At 38.9% G+C, this 13562-nt stretch overlaps 1 protein-coding gene across 2 annotated transcripts in view; it reads left to right on the top strand.

Annotated features, from left to right (window-relative positions):
* Positions 1 to 610: 610 nt before the first annotated feature.
* Positions 611 to 13562, top strand: part of b4galnt1a (beta-1,4-N-acetyl-galactosaminyl transferase 1a) — a 28981-nt gene continuing 16029 nt past the window's right edge. The window contains exons 1-4 of one of the 2 annotated variants that reach the window (XM_079401089.1): positions 611 to 881; positions 10808 to 10928; positions 10998 to 11305; positions 11404 to 11451. The gene's annotated coding sequence lies outside the window, so the exon portion shown is untranslated. The remainder of the gene's footprint in view (positions 882 to 10807; positions 10929 to 10997; positions 11306 to 11403; positions 11452 to 13562) is intronic. The other variant, XM_079401088.1, reaches the window with a different exon arrangement.

The following is a 13562-nucleotide window of genomic DNA, read 5'->3' as shown; positions in this document are numbered from 1 at the left end:
TTATAATATGGAATCAGCTAGAGTCCAACAATGGCAATTGTGAATAACATAATTGCCACTAGAATGGCAATTGTGGTTGCAAACCATTAGGATTATATTAAAGATGAAAGGGACCAGTTTTCTGATGCAGTCTTGACCCAAAACCTTTGGGTCTTGAGGATACCTGAGGAGCGGTGCCAGTTGTCTGAGGAGTTGGTCCTTGACAGTTTGACTACAGAGCTATAGCTGCATAAAAAAAAATCACTCATATTGCTCATTTACTTGGCATCCTTCTCAAATCCATTTTGCATGGTAAATTATGTAGCCTATATTCATTTTCACCCTATAAGCGGACGATTCGAGCATATTTATTTTGCTAAACATTATATTATAGACATTAGAAGACATTGAAGACTTTATATAGGCTAAGAATGTTCTGAATTGTGTTTTAAAGAGCCTTTTCTTCGAGTGCAATGCAAAATAATGGTTAAAAGCAACTAACACACAAGTTGGTGACATTTTCTAAAATGAACTACTGCAATCAACAGGCAACACTAAAAATGAATTCACTACATGTGATGGACTCTATGATGCAACATTCTTACTGCCAATGTCAAATATTAAATAACTAGGCAATTGAAAGGATTATTTCCTCCTATACAGTTTAACTCAACAGCAGGGCACCTTGCTCATGTTCCGCATAACGCTCCTGCTGTGCGCTTAGAATTATATTCAAGCTTTTTTGTTTTTTACAATGGCGTAACGTAGGCTACGTCTTATTATTGTATGTGTGCGTTTATGCTTTCGCACTTCGCAAGCAGCAGCACATCCGCTTTTTGACGCCACACGTGTCTTTCAAGTTGAGGTAGTCAAACGGATTTAGGATTTCTCCTATTTTTAGGGTAAGGTATTATACTACAAACCATTTTATTGTATTATTAAATTGATATATGTCAAAACACACGTGATCAGGGGAAAATAAACTTGACCTAAAGGTCCTCAAAATAAATCGAAAATGATAAATTCAAAGCTTGTAAGAAAGTGTTTCAAAGCTGCAAAAAATGTGGGCCTGTTTAATGCAAATGTTTATTTTCAAAGTGTAAAGGCTTTTCTCATTTGTACTTTATCAAAGTTGTTGGTGTTGTCCTCTTCAGGCAACATTTTTCATTAGTGTCCATAAGCTACATCAGAGGTTAAAACAATAGCAATAACAACAACAGTAACAATAGTTTTAAAAAACGCAATGTGCTGGTTTACAAACATATAGGAAGGTGTTGCTCACCTTCTATGCTACTCACATGACCCATGACACTCATTTACATTCTTTAAAGCTTAAAAATATGATAGATTCCGCTTTAATTTTAATATGCTGTTCAAACAAATATCAAATATTATGTATGTTAATATTTAGAACAGAAACCAAATTGGCATGATTTATAAGTTGCAACACAAATGACATGAGCACAATATAAATGTTTCATAATGCAGTCTATATAAAATAAACACATTAATTGACACTGTTCACCACAGGGTGATGGTACACATCAGGCAGTTAATGTATTAATTAACTTTTTTGACAGTAGGCTATAACTGGTCATAAAATGAAAAATGCGTACTACTTAGTCTTCTGACCACATGACTTTTGTATGTTATTCCTGTCTCTCATTCAGATGAAAAACCAGCTTAATTGGAAAAAGACCAGCTTGGATTGAGAATTCAACACAAAAACCTTGCCTCACAAAAAGCTGTCAAAATTCTGGTCAAAGCGTTAACTGAACAGAATTTCATTAGCTTTACTGACATTTTTTTTTAATTAAAAGAATAAGAGTAAATAAAAACAAAATAAAATAAAATAATAATTTAAATAAATCAGTGGATGAGTATACAATCTGCAAGAATAGTAGGCTATTAGCTTTCTGTAAAACAAACCGTTCAAAACTATTTGATAACCCAGTCTGCTTAATGACGATAATCTTACTTCCTTGTAGGGGTGTGCGATATGACGATTTTTGATCGTGGACGATAAAAATGTCTCCACGATCTGCTTTTGAAGAAATATCGTAGTATCGTGCTACAGCACACATTATGTCAAATACAGTTCTGGTCTCCGTCTCTATATACTGTACAACACGACATACAGCAGAAGAGTTACTCTGACAGGACACTGCACTTATTCGCGAACGTAATTATTTGCATACAAGCCTTGCTGGTTAAATGTTTCATTCGCGAGCTGGTCTGATGTGTGCTTTTTCTGAGCGCATACACCTGAAGCACGCGCACTAAAAAGCCTGTCTAACAGCGCCTGATTACTCAACTAACTTATTTTTTGCGCTAATACTGTCAAAACACACAAGGTTTACATACAGACTCAGTTGGTTATCTCTAAAATAAAAGTAAATAGTTAGGAGAGAAACAGATGCGTGCCTGTATATTAGATGCGTGTAGGTCTTAAAGGGACAGGACGCTAAACATGCTGTCGACTGTCATTAAAGGGATAGTTCACCCTAAAATTTAATTTCTGTCATTATTTACTCACTCACATGTTGTCCCAAACCTCTATTAATTTATTGTGCTGAACCCAAAATAAGATATTTTGAAGAATGAGGGTAACCAAACAGTTGCTGGTCTACATTGACTTTGATAGCAGGAAAGAAAAATCCTATGGAAGTCACTGTGGACCAGCAACTGTTTGGTTTTCCACCTTCTTCAAAATAGCATTTATGTTCAGCAGAAGAAAGAAACTCATTCAGGTTTAAAACAACTTTTGAGTAAATGATGGTATAAAAATAAAACATTATGACAGAATTGACAGACAGGTGACTATTTAGTTTTGGGGGGAACTATTCATTTAACGTTAACAAAACAACAAAACGCAAAGAGAAAAATCACTCCCTATTCTTGACTGAAAAACTTTAATACAGTTGCTTTAGGAATCAGTCTATGTAGTGTTTTATTTTTATATTTGTTCATTCAATTTCATTGAATGCTCCTGCTAAATACACCTATTGTACCTTAAAATAAAGCACTGTTTGTTTTATTTGTATATTATGTGTATTTGTAATGTGTATCTTTGTTCTTATTTTTTAATAAGAACGATAAAATAATGACACAGATTTTTATCTTCGCCCACTTTGGCCTAAATATCTGCCATGTCTTTTTTTGTGTGTGAGTTACCTTGAAAGGCTTTGTCTTTCTAGTTTGGCTGTAATGCTCAGACAACTTGTAAAAGCAAAATAGTAAAACCAACATGACAAAGAATCGTGATAAAATCGTGAATCGTGATATTTAAAAAAAAAATTGTGATATGATATTTTTCCCATATCGCCCACCCCTACTTCCTTGGTTGACAATGCCATTCAATAAATTCATAATACATGGTCATAAGAGTACTAATATTAAAAGTAGAGAGCCTTCGAAGATAGTGTAACCGTTGCTGGCCTTTTTTGCATACTGCTTCAACATGAGTATCAAAACACAACTTATCATCAATGATAAGCCCAAGGTATTAAAGGTATCTGAGAAGGTGCTGTTTAATCTCACTCTCTGCATTCTATCACTTAAAAAAAAAAAAAATATATATATATATATATATATATAATAACCACCCACTATCTTCAATTCTAATTTAAACTCTGAAATTAATTTCTTTATTGAAACATGGAGCTGAATAGTATTAAAAGCTGATGAACAATCTACAAAGAGCAATCTAATGGATTTTACTTCCCTCCAGATGTTTCATAATCATATTTAACAGGGTGGATGAGGCATCCTCAACTCCCCTTCTGGCCTAGTAAGCAAACTGCAACAGATCTAAAAGATTTTGAGTTATCAATAAAAGTTACCTCTGACAAATTTCTCAAAACTTTTCATCACCAATGACGTCAGAGCAACAGGTCTAAAATAATTTAGAGTCTTAAGATAACTTGTCTTCCCTTCAGGAACAACTATAGCTTCTTTCCACAACTGACCCAGCTGATCCACACATGTTTTTAGTAAACGTCCTCCAATCTCATCTGGTCCAGAGGACTTTCCCACTTTGCTCTTTTTAAAAGCTTGTATAACATACTGCTGATTATAAAATGTACACTATATATTATACATATAGTCTCATTTCTAAGCACATTCATTTCACTAGTAAAATCCTCAACATCAAATCTAGTATAAAACATATTCAATTCTTGAGCCAACTGTATATCTGTCACGTTGCACACAGCAGGGAGGAACATGCAGACGAGGGTGTAACTCAACAGTCTTTACTGAAGACATCAAGGCAGGGCAGGGCAGGGCAAGGAAGGGAAGGCAAGTCAAGGCAGACGCAGACAGGAACACCAGGGAGTAACGAGTAGACCAGATTAAATCAAACGGAATAGACAGGACTATAAAGACACAGGATAATCATAGATAATGAGACGTACACGGCTGGACAAGAACTAACTAATGATCACACACGACAGAGGACTGACAATATCGGATTGATAACCAGCTAATTATTTGGACATTATTTTTACTCTTGGATCCAGTTATCATATGCATACTTTCCCAGGCAGAGCCAGGTTTATCTTTGGCCCTCCTAATTTCATACTTTATTTGTTTTTGCAAATCACCCTTCCTTTCTAAGTCGCCTGCATGAAATGCCTTGTTTCTTTCAATCATATGGGACTTTATAGATTTAGTCATCCATGGCTTTGTATTAGCAAATGTTCATACAGTTTTTTGAGGAATAAGCTTATCATCACAAAAATTTATGTAACTTCTTACATCTGTTAATTCATCAATATCAATACATGAGTTCCCAAAAACCCACCAATTTGTGCAGTCAAAACCTCCTTGCAAAGCTAAAGATGAGTCTGCAGACCATTTCATGATAGATTTGTTTTCAGCCTTATGCTTTTTAAAAACTGTTTTATACACAGGAATTAAAAACACAGTGCTATGATCAGACAATTCCAAGGGTGGATTACTAATAGACTTGTATGCACCTCTAACCATAACCATATTAAATCGTGTTGCACAGGTAACATACTGTTGAAAATTCCACAGAGCATGTTTCAAAAAGCAATGATTAAAGTCCTTTGATTAAATGGCTGCCTAGAGATATAGCTAGTCTTGTGTCAGGAGACCAGGAAACTGCTATAGTACTGTATACTGTAATGAAATTTGACCAAATATGCAGAGGATGCTGAATTTACTTTTTTTTTTTTTTTACTGTACTGTATTGTGGTGTATACCAAGTTCATATACAATTCTTTGGTATTTGAACTTTTCTAGTGTTTTTCATCTACTGCAAGATTAAAATTATATGTTCCCAAAAGTTCTGAATTATTATCTGCTGTTTATTATCTGAATTATTATCTGTAATTTAAATAATCTTGTATACTATAATAGACATTGAGCTGCAAAAATAAATCCTGAATCCTAATAAGAGTTTTTTGTTAAGTGTTATTGATCTCATGAGTGTTCACTGGGTAGGAAAGTCATCTGTGTATTTGAATTGTAAGCATTTAAGAATACCTGTAATAGATTGAAAGTTTGAAATACACATTTATGCTGGCTTGTCTTAACGTCTTAAGAAACATAAATAGTTAGTTGGTCAGTTAGTTGTTCTAGATGTTTGCTGAAGTGTTGCTAGGATATTCTGGGTGGTTGCTAGGCTCTTGCTATGCAGTTTCTGGGGTGTTGCTAGACTATTGATAGTGTGTTCTGGGTGGTTACAGACATTCCCACCTCTGGTAATAACAGAAAATCAAACATTGTTTTCAAAACTGATCCAGTTTTAATGCTTTGATATTATCTAATGTTAGGAAATTCAAAAGTGTTACTCTTAAACTTGCACTAAAACGTGATTTATACCATCTAAGTAGCCTAATATTAATAGAACTGCATATCTTTAATGATACAAGCTCAGAAACATTTACCCGTTGAAGTGTTTTTATAGGCAGCGGCTATTTGCACTAAGTGTAAATAGTGACAGATGCGATTTACACTAAGTGCAAATAGCAATAGATGCTATTTACACTGTCACGGTGCACACACGAGGAGGATACAGGAACACACAGACGAGGAGTAAACTCAAACTAACAGTCTTTAATCAACTCCAAACAAGGCAGGGCGAGACAAGGCACAGCTAACACAGACAGGCACACCAGGGCTTAACGAGTAGACCAGAGACATACACTCAGTGTAAATAGCATTTTTTTTTTGCGATAGATACTAGTTACACTAAGTGCAAATAGCAATGGATTCTAATCTAATTCTGAAAATAGCTAAATGTGAAAATAGCTGTATTTTTTTAACGATATGTTATTTACACAGTGCAAATAGCTATAGATTCCATTTACGCTATCTTAAAATAGCAAGATTTTCATACTATTCATTGCAAATTGTAGGTACATTATAAAACAGTACGCAATAACGTATTGAGGGTAAATTATAGTTTTAATTCTAATTATTAAATGGATGCCACCTTATTGGGACAATAAAGCCTTCCCTACACCTGTTGTGATAGATCAGACTGGGCTGGATCCATTTGCAGCTTTATTAGAATAGTTAAACAGGCACAGTCAAATACCAACAAACTGTGCAATGGAGACAAGGCAGAGACGAGAGTCAGACAGAGAGTCGAGGTGGGCGGCGAGAATCAGAGTCCAGTAAACAATCCGGGTCGGAGCAGGCAGAGGACAATCAGAAACGGGAACAGTCCAAGGTCGAGAGATATAAAGAAAACACATGTAAGAAGCGCTCAGTAGTGACAGCCGGGGCAAATCAAGGCTGTGTCCAAATTCAGGGTCTGCATCCTCCTTAGGATCCTTCCTACCCGGTTGAAGGAGGAGGGATCCTCCGACGTCCGCAAAACCCGGAAGTCGGTGTTTGTGAATTTGGACAGCCTACCCTTCTTTCAGTTCCCTCCCTTACCCGTTGCTCATATCCTGTCGCCTAGCAACCGTGACAGCGCCAAGCAAGAAGCGGGAAAATGGACAAACAAAGAGTTATTCTCCTCATTTTAATTCTTTTGGAAGAAATAAAGCAATTAAATAAATTAAATACTTTCTTTGCTCGTTGTCGGAGAGTTTTTTATATCAGACTACAAGACAGTCACATCCAGGTAAGCCATTATTGCCTATTTTTATTTGTTTTTAAGTATTCTACTAATTTCTCCTACAAATTCATTGAGCCGAAGCATAAACTTTAGCTTGTTTTGTCAGAGAAACTCCTCTCCCACTCCGCTACCGCTCACTTCGTCCGCCATTACGCTCTGCCGAAAAGAATTATGGGATAGGTAGGACGGGAAAGGATCCACCACACCCATCCTTCCAATTCAGGGAAAAGGAGGACGTATTTGTGGGCCGCATTTGAAGGATCCTACGAATTTGGACAGCCTTCGTCGCGGCGCTGTGACGTAACATCCTTCAAATGAGTACTCCGAAGGATGCAGACCCTGAATTTGGACACAGCCCAAGACTTCGTAGGGATGTGGTGTGTGTGAGTGGCTTATATGTGTGTGTGTAAATGAGATGCAGGTGTAGTGCGCAATCAGTCCCAGGTAAGAGGCATGATGGGAATTTGAGCTCAACAAGAGAGTTAATATTCGGGAGACGGATCCCTCTGGTGGTGCGAAGGAGGTGGTACAGGAACCTCCTATGTAACAACACCTACCCTAACCCTACCCGATACTATTATTTTTAACTTTTTGATCATTTTCTTCATTTTTATTGAAAATAAATGCCTTTCTCATGCGATATGAGATTTGAAAAGGGAGAAGAAAAAGTCTGGCAAAAGGCGAACTCGAACTCGGGTCGAAACCACTACGGATGTAATATTCTTTCGGCCGCTAGCACTCTCGTGGCGCTCTTCCGTGTTTCGGCACTGCAGGAAGTTTGAATTCGCTGTATTTATCCTGACTCGGAGAATGTAAACACACAGTAATAAACCATAAACGAAGAAAATACAGTGGCGATCTGCCTCGGTTGTTTAATTCAACGCATTCTCAGCGCATCTATCAAAGGTAAGATACTTTATGTGACATCAGTTTACGTTTTGTTACTGTTACTTTCCAAACTTTACCCTGTCAGGTTTTGTTTACTATAGTTTAGTGTAGGTTGATTTGTTTGCATACCAAATTATGAATGAACATGGCTGTAATTTACGTCTCTACATATTGTTTGTCATCATTAGCACATCATCTGTTGATTACAAGCTACATTATGAATGGCGCCTACTGGAAAATCCAGCTAATACCAGTTTAAGATGGTAGCTGGTTCAAGCTGGTTTAAGATGGTTATTAGCTGGTTGTAGCTGGTGGACCAGCTTGGCTGAGCTGGTGGACCAGCTTGGGGACCTGGTTGTAGCTGGTGGACCAGCTTGGCTGAGCTGGTGGGGACCTGGCTGAGCTGGTGGACCAGCTTGGGGACCTGGTTGTAGCTGGTGGACCAGCTTGGCTGAGCTGGTGGGGACCTGGCTGAGCTGGTGGAACAGCTTGGGGACCTGGTTGCAGCTGGTGGACCAGCTTGGCTGAGCTGGTGGGGATCTGGCTGAGCTGGTGGAACAGCTTGGGGACCTGGTTGCAGCTGGTGGACCAGCTTGGCTGAGCTGGTGGGGACCTGGTTGAGCTGGTGGACCAGCTTGGCTGAGCTGGTGGGGACCTGGCTGAGCTGGTGGACCAGCTTGGCTGAGCTGGTGGGGACCTGGTTGAGCTGGTGGACCAGCTTGGCTGAGCTGGTGGGGACCTGGCTGAGCTGGTGGACCAGCTTGGCTGAGCTGGTGGGGACCTGGTTGAGCTGGTGGACCAGCTTGGCTGAGCTGGTGGGGACCTGGCTGAGCTGGTGGACCAGCTTGGGGACCTGGTTGTAGCTGGTGGACCAGCTTGGCTGAGCTGGTGGGGACCTGGTTGAGCTGGTGGACCAGCTTGGCTGAGCTGGTGGGGACCTGGTTGAGCTGGTGGACCAGCTTGGCTGAGCTGGTGGGGACCTGGCTGAGCTGGTGGACCAGCTTGGGGACCTGGTTGTAGCTGGTGGACCAGCTTGGCTGAGCTGGTGGGGACCTGGCTGAGCTGGTGGAACAGCTTGGGGACCTGGTTGCAGCTGGTGGACCAGCTTGGCTGAGCTGGTGGGGACCTGGCTGAGCTGGTGGAACAGCTTGGGGACCTGGTTGCAGCTGGTGGACCAGCTTGGCTGAGCTGGTGGGGACCTGGTTGAGCTGGTGGACCAGCTTGGCTGAGCTGATGGGGACCTGGTTGAGCTGGTGGACCAGCTTGGCTGAGCTGGTGGGGACCTGGATGAGCTGGTGGACCAGCTTGGGGACCTGGTTGTAGCTGGTGGACCAGCTTGGCTGAGCTGGTGGGGACCTGGTTGAGCTGGTGGACCAGCTTGGGGACCTGGTTGAACTGGTGGACCAGCTTGGCTGAGCTGGTGGGGACCTGGTTGAGCTGGTGGACCAGCTTGGCTGAGCTGGTGGGGACCTGGCTGAGCTGGTGGACCAGCTTGGAGACCTGGTTGTAGCTGGTGGACCAGCTTGGCTGAGCTGGTGGGGACCTGGCTGAGCTGGTGGAACAGCTTGGGGACCTGGTTGCAGCTGGTGGACCAGCTTGGCTGAGCTGGTCGGGACCTGGTTGAGCTGGTGGACCAGCTTGGCTGAGCTGGTGGGGACCTGGCTGAGCTGGTGGAACAGCTTGGGGACCTGGTTGCAGCTGGTGGACCAGCTTGGCTGAGCTGTTGGGGACCTGGTTGAGCTGGTGGGGACCTGGCTGAGATGGTGGACCAGCTCGGCTGAGCTGGTGTCATGAATCATGAAGTTGTTTTAATAGTTGGAAACAAGAACCACAGTCTAAAATATATATATATATCTTTCATGCTTCTTGAGTTACAGGCATGCAAACTTTTTTTGGGGGAAAGTGGGAGTGCTTTTTCACATTTTGGAACAGTCACCATTGGCATACAGTTTTGCTTGCTGAAATATATTAAGTACATATGTTATGTAAACAAAATCTTTTATTATGGATGCGATCAATATATTATATATAATATATTGATCGCATATATATATATATATATATATATATATATATATATATATATATATATTCTTCTTTCTCTTCAAGTATCAGTTTTTGCAATTATGCCAGATACATCTGTGCATGTGTGAGCATGAGCACACTAACATACAGCCAGATATTGTTCCTTATTTATTTAATTACCTTTTATTTGTTTGTTTGTGTGTGTGTGTGTGTGTGTGTGTGTGTGTGTGTTTTGTTTGTGCCTTTTTTTGTTTAACTTTTTTTCTTCTTAACAATTTAATTTTGGGTTCTGAAATGACCCTGAACACTGCACAAAGGTTAATACTAATAAACTAAAAGTAAACAAATTTTATGTTTGCATATATTTAAACTAGCAGAATAGTTTTCACTCACCACTGTCGTTTTAGAGAAAGATTTCTAGCATTTGTTGACCTCTCTAGTATCTGCTTATAGCCTTAGGGGGGGGGGGGGGGGGGATGCAAATTATGTTGTGAGAGTCTGTATGTGTCTCTCTCTCTGTGTGTGTATTTAGGAATGATCAGTTAAGTTAATTTAGGTGTTGCTTTTTAGATTTTCATTTTTTTTCACTTTTCACTTTTTAGATTTTTTTCTGTCAGTTTAATACAGGTAAAAACATTTACTTCATGTAAACATCTTACAGTTAAAACATTAAAGAGTCCAGTTAAAGGACATTTTATGAATCAAGTATAAAGAAATATACTTGAGTAAAAAGTTTTAGTTTTAGACTGAAAAGAAACATTTACTTACAATAGAAAGCACTTTTTCACATCATCTTGTTTATTTGTTTATTTTTTCCAGAAACTTGCGAAGAAATTGAACAATTTCTGGCAACTGGAAAAAGAATTTGAGTGCAAAGCTGCTTGATAAAATTCCACCAGAGAACAAAACTTCAGAAAGGAAGGAAGCTAAAGATAATGCTGTAGGCTGATTAACTCTATTAATAATATATCTTTAAAAATGTCTTATTTTAACTTGCATTTTCATACAGCACAGAAGGCAAGCATCGAGGAAGGAAAGCAGACATTTCTGATGGACATTTTAGAACAGAGACAAGTCTTGAAAAGGAAGCAACCACTATGCCCTCCTCATTCTACAACAAAAATGTAAAATTTACTGTGGATGAGGAGATATCAAGTGAGAGTGAAGATGAATTAATTCCAAAATCGAAATTTGATGAACTTGAGAAGAGGTACAAATCGCTCTCTCGGAAATACCAAGAGGCAATTGCCGAAGGGAAGGAATTGAGGAAATTAAATGTTGAACTTCAGACATGCTTAGTTGCCAAAATTCTTTGTGGTAATTATTATTATTATTATTTAATGTTTAAAGCACCACACTCAGGTTACTGGCTGTTTTACACATGTAAATATAATGTTTGTGACTTGATTTTCCAGGAAACGGAACATCTCCAGGCTCTGTCCAGGCCCTTCCAGTGACAACTGGTAAGATTTTGTGCACAATAATAATAATAATAATAAAGAAGAAGAAAATAATAAATGTATAAATAATACTAAAATTATGGTAATATTATTACCATTACTTAGGGGTATTCGATATGACGATTTTTGATTGTAGACGATAAAAATGTCAAAACGATCAGCTTTTGAAGAAATATCGTAGTATCGTGCTACAGCACACATTCTATCAGTTCAGTTCTGGCGCCGCCGTCTCTAGTAGGCTATAGCCTACTGTACAGCGCCGCATACATTCACATCAGTGTTAACTCGGCGGTAGAGTTACACTCACGGGACACTTCCCTTATTCGCAATCACAAAAGTACAATATTTGCGTGTTTCAAAGCCTTTTCATTCGCGCGCTGATCTGCCGTGCGCTTTTTTCTGAGCCCGTACACCTGAAGCGCACGCACTAAAACGCCTAATAGCGCCTGATTACTCAACTAAGTTATCTTTTGAACTAATACTGTCAAAACACACAAGGTTTACATATAGACTCAGTTGGCTATGTCTAATATGAAAGTAAACAGCCGAGACAAACGGATGCATACCTGTATATTAGATGCGTGCAGCTCTTAAAGGGACAGTACTAAACATGCAGCCGACTGTCATTAAAGGGATATTCACCCAAAAATGTAATTGTATTTGTTTGATGTATTTGTTTGATTGCAGAGAGGAGCCCCCCTGTAGACAAAATAAAGAACCCTCAAACAGCAGTTGTAAAGATTTTAACGATATGATCTTTTCAGAACATTTTTATTTAATCAATCACAATTATTATTAGTATTAAGTATAGTGAAAAGACTTGGTGACAGGACCAGGTTAGCCTTCTGGACAACTTGGCATATTCTCATTGGCATCACATCCAGGGGTGCACCCTTTCTGGCCCTCTTTGGCCATTTGTTTAAACCTTCTAAGTTTGATATAGCTATATAGCACTGCACATCAACATTTCAATCCATTGGCATCTGAAGTCAATCATTAGCTTGAGTATAAATATCATCCATACCACTGCTGGAACAGCACACAGGTCTGGCGGCATTACCATGTGGTATCACAAAAGTATTTACATTTTTAAAGATTTGAACAGGCAAATTTATTGTATGGTGCCCCTTGACCCAGTTGTCCATATGTTTAATCTGGCCCCATTGTTATAAGGACCCCAAGTCCTTTACACCCTTTCCCACAGAGAACAGATTTGCTGTTGTTACCTATCAAAGCTCTGAACAAATTTCAGAAAACCATGAGGTACATATTTATTTAATTCAATATATAGAAGAGACTGGAACTATTTGTTATTTCTTATTCCAGAAGTATTTTTCTTTCTATTGTGCATTTATCTCAAAGCATACAAAAACTACTGAACATACAAAACATATTTAACTGAACATACCAAAGTCAGACATTTTCTCACAATATGTGGCACAATGAAACCTGCCGTTAAACATCATATTTGGTAACAACAAAATATACATAGATTCATGAAATTTATGAAACTGGGAAATTTTTTGAAATAATGTACAAAAACATCAGAATATTATTTTGGCTAACAATATTGTAATGATTAAATTGTATACAATTACATTATATAAAAGTGTGGTTTAATATTATGCATTTCTGTACATAAAAGCAACAAAATACTACTCTGAAATTTTAAATGAACTGTTGTCTAGGTCTTCAATCCTACTCCTGGGGACCCACTGTCCCCTGAATTTTGTTTCCAACCTGCTTCAGCACAGGTGGCCTGTCATTTTTTTTTTCCAGCACATGATTTGCTGGCTTAGGTGTGGTTGATTAGGGTTGTAACTAAACTCTGAAGGACAGTGTGTCCCCTGGAGCAGGACCGAAAATACTGTAGTAATGTAAGAGAGTTTGAATTAATTGTTTGAATCCAACAACTGCTCAAGGAAACACATAATTGTAAAATATGTGTGTAATTCAGATTTTGTCAAGGTTTTTTTTTTTTTTGTGATTGATTGAGACAACTTCCCTGTGATAGCCAAACTCAGTCTATCCTATAAAATGACACACTTTGTAACAGTACATCAAAAAGGGGGGGGAGGGGGAGTCGTGGCCTAATGGTTAGAGAGTCAGACTTG

The sequence above is a fragment of the Barbus barbus genome, assembly GCF_936440315.1.
Source record: "Barbus barbus genome assembly, chromosome: 40".
In the NCBI taxonomy this organism is placed as follows: Eukaryota; Metazoa; Chordata; class Actinopteri; order Cypriniformes; family Cyprinidae; genus Barbus; species Barbus barbus.
The sequence above is the reverse complement of the archived record's forward strand: the minus strand, read 5'-3'. Positions and strand labels throughout refer to the sequence as shown.